The sequence below is a fragment of the Aulostomus chinensis genome, chromosome 1 (genome assembly GCF_037954235.1).
Source record: "Aulostomus chinensis isolate RoL2024-O1b breed Wild chromosome 1, RoL_Achi_v1.0, whole genome shotgun sequence".
In the NCBI taxonomy this organism is placed as follows: Eukaryota; Metazoa; Chordata; class Actinopteri; order Syngnathiformes; family Aulostomidae; genus Aulostomus; species Aulostomus chinensis.
Window position 1 is genome coordinate 22,514,016 of NC_141320.1, and position 6,042 is coordinate 22,520,057.

Sequence of the window (6,042 nt, forward strand, 5' to 3'; positions counted from 1 at the left end):
TCCTGGTGAGTTGATTTAACAACATGAGCTGACAGAATCTACGTTCAGGTAGGAACCACCACATCCAGGGGTCTGGACCTTAGAGCAGGCAGAGCCATCAAAGTAGCAGACTAAGCTAGCAGACATTAGCATTGAGAAGAAACTGATACCTGAGCCTACTTTTGGGTCTGGTCAGGTGATGACACAATAATATGACATCATTGTCAGACTGACGCCTGCTCAACACTGACCAAACGCCGCCCTATTGCATTGTGGGGAATTTCTGCTTGGCTCGCGTCCATCAATACACACAAAGAAATTTCTCCAGAATCAGTATTGACATACAATTGAGTCCACACTGGTTTTTCATTCTGAGTCAGGTGCAGGTGTGGAACTTCAGACACAGTCTGTGTTTGTGTTGTTTATTCAGTGATTTTTCTTACAATTCCCAATCACAGCTGCAGAAAGTGAGAGGACAAGCAGGGATGTTCAAGATGAACGCCCAACGTGGGGCTTGAACCCACGACCCTGAGATTAAGAGTCTCATGCTCTACCGACTGAGCTAGTCAGGCTACATCAGAGTACCTTCAATAGCCTGAAGTGATCACAGTGAGAGACGCTACAAGCGCTTCATCAGACTCACAGTCACATGAGCCATCACATGATTGATGAATGACCACAAACACCTTCATCTTTGACAAAGAAGTCAAATAAAAGGTGAACCACAGATGAGACACCAGTGGTAAAAACACTAAAGTGCTGTCAAGGAGAAACAGGATACGAGCAAACACACACAAGTTACAGAGAGAGAACTCTCCCAGAGGGAACCACTCAAAGGAGAACCTAGAGATCATCAGGCTGGATGACCTCATCAACATGAGACAGGTGGATAGGAAACAAGCTCTGAGATGTCAGGAACATGAGATCCAAGTGGTGAGAGAGCAAGAATTGGTGAGGTTCCAGAACCAGGAGTGAGGTGGAGCCTGCATCACCAACTGGGAGCTTTTAGTCTAAGGTTCAACTTGGACTTGAATGATTTCTGCAGAGACAACGTGCAGGGAGGGAATTTGGAGATGAAGAACAAGTTCCTCTCAGCTTTAATGGAGTTTTCAGGAGTCAAACAGACCCTCCTCTGATTGGTTGTCAGATGTGTTCTCATTGCACCACAGCCTCCAGGTTGAGGGTTCTGATCCTAGTCAGACACATTGACTCTGATGCTGCTGAGCCTGAAGGGAGGATGAAGAAAGGAGTGTCTGAGAGAGCTTCACCAGACAAACTGTCCAGTTGAACAACAAACACTAGTCAGTAGGAATGTTGCTGCTGGGACCCTGATTCAAACCAGGGTTGCTGCAGCCACAACACAGAGGACTGACCACTAGAGGATCAGGGCCTCCTGGAGGCTGAGGTTGGAGCTGCTATGTCTTTGTCTCACTGAGAGATCAAAGACAATTGGAGTCCACAAAGAAATCATTGAGAAATCAAGGAGAGATCAAAGAAAGAATTCTAAGATCAAAAACAGAACTCTGAGATCAAAGGTTGAAGTTCCCCAAGGTTCAGTTTTAGCTCAGACCCTCTTTAATATCTCTGTACTGCCACTTGTCGTCAGGAGACTCAGTATAAACCTCCACAGTCCTGCTGATGTCACTCAGCTGGACATGTCTGTGTCTCCTGGTGACTCAGGACCAGTTGATGTCCATTAACCTGTCATGGAGGCAGAGAACAAAACTGAGGTCTTAATTAAAGCTGGAGGCAGTGTTGTTAGGGCCTGAGCCTCCTTCTGTCCACTGCAGAAAAGTAGCAGGAGTCATCCTGAATCCAAGGATGTATTTTATGAGAGCGGTGGGACTTGTAGTTTAGGAGGTAGAAGCCTCAGTGTGACACCAAGTGAGAATCAGAGCTGAGCCTATAAGAGCCCCTCCCCCGCTGCTCTCTGTCAGAGTGGAGAGGAGAGAGGATTTTTGGAGAGTTTGTTGTTTGAAAAATGCTCATCAATCCCCAGATTGTGGTCAAAAGTTGAATGTAACATATTTTAGTAGGCATTTTTGTCAGGAATGTAGTGAAGTTATTTGTGAAGTGGAGAGAGTTACAGTGTAGACGAGAGAAGCGTCAGTTTGAGGCTATGTGTGTCTGAGGAGACAGCCTCCCATTGGTTTACATTGTAGGGTGAAAAGTGGGTCCTGGACTTTGTCATGACTCAAACAATTTGTAGTTGGTTTCTGTTGGTTTGGTTTGCTTGACTGGTTGTTGTTTGTTGACCTTGCAAATCCATATTTTGGGTTCTGGCTTGTTCTGCTTTTCATTTTGTGTTTGTGTTAAAGTTCTGTTGCTGAAAAAATAAATCCAGGGTTTAGTGACTAAAAAAAGGTCCAGAGGCCCACAACTAAATCTTCAAACCAATATTTCCATGGATAAGGAAGCCTAACAAGGTCACCAAGAGATGGAAACAACTTGGAGGATAGAAAATTGTTTTAGTTTATTTGACAGCTGATTGAAGACGTGGGTCAAAACTGACCGTGACCATAGAGATGGGAACAGAAAGCTGACACAAGAGGAAGGTTCCAGCTCTGAAAAAGGAGTTTGATCCAAATCTTGAACTGACAGCAGAAATATCCTTTTGTATGTTGACCTTTGTTGACAGAAGTCACTTTAGCTTGGCAGTGAAAAGAATGGCTGCTAGCTTGACAAAGAACTGCACAAACCAGGTTCAAGCTGGACTTTGGACCCTGGTATCTGCAACGACTCCATCAACTCCTAATCTAGCAGCTCTGCTGGGTCCAACTATTTTACAGAACATTTGACAGACCTGTGGAGCAGTGAGGACACACATGAGTGGACCTTTGCTATCTGGGTGTCCTCCAGTCACATGACTGAAGTCATCCATTCATGTCAGTGATGTCACTTGGCAGGACTCTCATTGCCGTCTCATTCTAGAAAAGAATCCAGACTCCACCTGTGGCTCCATGATAACTGATGGACCTCTGGTTGGAGGCTGGACGATGATGTTTGGACTGGAAGGAAAACTCCTTGTCCAAATTCCATGGTGTTCAAGTTTAAAGTCCCACAATAAGAAGTAGCTGAATCTGACAGGTGGAGGTTTGGAACTACAAGATGGTGATGTTTTCTTGACTTGATGCTCTGACTGTCAGGGTGGATGACAGCTTCTTCTGCTGCTGCATCTGAGTGGCTATGATTGGAGGTTTTACCTGCCCAGGTTGTTTGGTTCCAGGGGACATTTTAAAATTCCAGTCCCCAACCTTGGCTGTTCTGAAACTCTTCTCCTGAATCACTCCTGAGCTGCAGCAAGAACAAATACCAGTGCCAACCAGATCAACTTCATGGCTGCTAACAGCCTCAGACACTTGATTTCCATCAATCTGGAGCCAAGAAGGCCCTCACCTGTGGTTCTCCTCCAGGAGGGTCCAGGTTCTGCCATTGGGGCTCCTGGTGCCACTGCCAGAGAGCCTCAGCTGCACACTGCAACATTTCAACAGGAGATTGACATTCCTTCAAATGTCCTGACATCTGATTCCAATGGTTCTGTTCCATCTTTATATTTTAAAATCAATCACACAATGAAAGCTGCCTCAGCTGCTTTAAGAGAGAAAACAAGCTAAGAGATCTGAAACCAGTAAAATATGCTTTTCTGTGTGCAAACTAGTGAGGGGCATGGAAGGATATTTTACCACCAATACAGAACCCAGACTTTAGTCATGTGATGAGATAGAGACTCTGATTATGAAGTTAATGGACAAAATGTGAATTGAAAGAAAACACATTAAAAAATACTAACTAAACTAAATAAATGAATAAAGAAGCAGCACAAATAATGTTTTCTTCTGCACAAATTTACTGGAATTAGACTGCATTTTTTGTTAATGAGTAGATGAAAGAGTGTCACATATATATTATATACATGTGAGACATGAACGTGGCTTTGGACAAAAGCTCAGTGAAACTGTAGGATTGTAGAATGATTTAAACGTTCCAAGTGGACTGTTTCAGGTTTCTAGAAGACACTTCAGCTCTCATCCAAGAGGCGTCTTCAGTTTTCTTGACTGATGGGAGGATTTATGGCTCTAAGGGGGCGGGACCTTCTCCAGAGGTGATTGACACATGTGAGTTCTGGGTGTCAGAGTTGTTTTGGTCAGGATGTGAAAGGGAAGTTGACTCAACTGGTATCTGTGTCAGTTAAAAGCCTCACAGTTCAGAGTCTTTCCATAATCTAGGAGCAGAAACTAGAGACACTTGCGACGAGGATGGGATTGGAACCCACGCATGCAGAGCACAATGGATTAGCACTCCATCGCCTTAACCACTCGGCCACCTCGTCTGCTAACAGCAACCCTGACCTTTCAAACAGCTGAACTCTTTGGAGCCCATTTGTCAGAAATGGACCCAGCAGGAGCCACTGAACACAACTCTGACATCATCAGGCTTCTTCCCAGCAGCTTGGTGCTCCAGAAGGAAGAATCCAGACCATCGCTACATCATCAGAGTGAACACCAGCTGATGTTGACCAGTTTAACAAGCCTTTGACTGCTAAATGACATCCAAGCTCAGATTCTCTTGTCCTGGTAGAACAAGTCAGTGTTGAAGAAGATAAGAGCACCAGTCTCTTTCATCCAATGCTGGAACAGCGTTAGACTGAAGGTCTGAAGGTCCCTGGTCTGGTCCAGGTTTCAACAGGGGACCAGCATCAGCCAGCAGTTAAATGTGGACAACAGTGGAGGTGAAGCCCACATCAAGGAAACAAGCCTCCTATCACTGTCCTGTGCTGAGTTTCTTTAAAAAATGTGAGACAACCTCAAGATTTTCTGTTTCCTGTGTTGGACTTTGCCTCAGAGAATCAGAGCCAATCAGAAGCTTGTTGGTCTTGGATGCTGGTCATCAGGAGCAATGAGGGGCTCAGTGTCTTGCTCAAGGACACTTCAACATGGTCACCAGCTGAAGTGAGAACTGAACCAGCAACTCTGCTAGACGGCCACTCTGCCTCCAGGCCGTGCCCCCTAACCTGAATCATCATGATGTCATTATTTGTTGCTTTAATTCACCAAATGTGTGACGTGGTGAGTTTGTCAGGAGTTTAAAGACCAAAGTTGTGAACACACAGAGAAGTAAACCTGTCAAAGCTGCTTCACTTGATGAGTGAAACTGAGGAACTGATAGAAGAGCAACAAAGAAAATGGAGTCAGAAGGTCGTCTTCTTCACCGCTCAGTCACAACACTGACACACACACACACACACACACACACACACACACACACACACACACACACACACACACACAAATAGTTTGTCTTTGAGAGAGGACAAAAAAATATTTGACTGTGCTGACATGAACTTTCATTGTCTAATTTCAGTCTCCTACAAATGTGTGTGAATGTGGTCGTTGTGGCCGAGTGGTGAAGGCGATGGACTAGAAATCCATTGGGGTCTCCCTGCTCAGGTTGGAGTCCTGCCAACAACGTTGAACTGTTGACAATTTAAATTTGACCCATTTTGCCTCCACACTGTCCTTCATCACAGCATTTAACATCAGGACTGCTCCCAGATCAGCTCCATGACCTCATCCCTGCACCAGAGTACCGCCCAAGTTCATCAAAAACGGTCAAGCATAAATATATAATATGTATATTATGTGAACACACCTGTACAGGTGCGTTAATGTCCTTAATGATAGAGAATGAGTGAAGGGTTTGTTCAGAGTGGAGTGCAGTACCACAGTCAGGCCAGCAGGTGGGGCTTTCGTTGGTGCTGTCTACCTAATTGCGGTGTCTGTGTTCTGCCAGCAGAGGTCGTGCTTCCCCACCAATCTTCTAGGGTGTCTGAGTGGTGCCGCCATGTTTAGGTCGTAGCAGGAGGACGTATGTTGGTACTTGGCAGTTCGGACGTAGCGAAAGTCAGTTATGAATGAAGGGCTGAGTTGGAGCAGAGGGGGCAGGATCCTGGGGGTGGACTGTCTTTAGGGGGCTGAGGTGTGTGGTGGTCTTGGTGGACCCTCTGCATCTCAAGCTGAGACCACAGAGTCCTGTGTTCTTGAGTCATTGTCTATAGTCTCTGTT

The 6,042-nt window shown here is 45.4% G+C and overlaps 1 non-coding gene across 1 annotated transcript; it reads right to left on the bottom strand.

Annotated features, from left to right (window-relative positions):
• Positions 1–478: 478 nt before the first annotated feature.
• Positions 479–551, bottom strand: trnak-cuu (transfer RNA lysine (anticodon CUU)). The gene has a single exon. It is a non-coding gene; the product is annotated as a tRNA-Lys (tRNA).
• Positions 552–6,042: the final 5,491 nt, after the last annotated feature.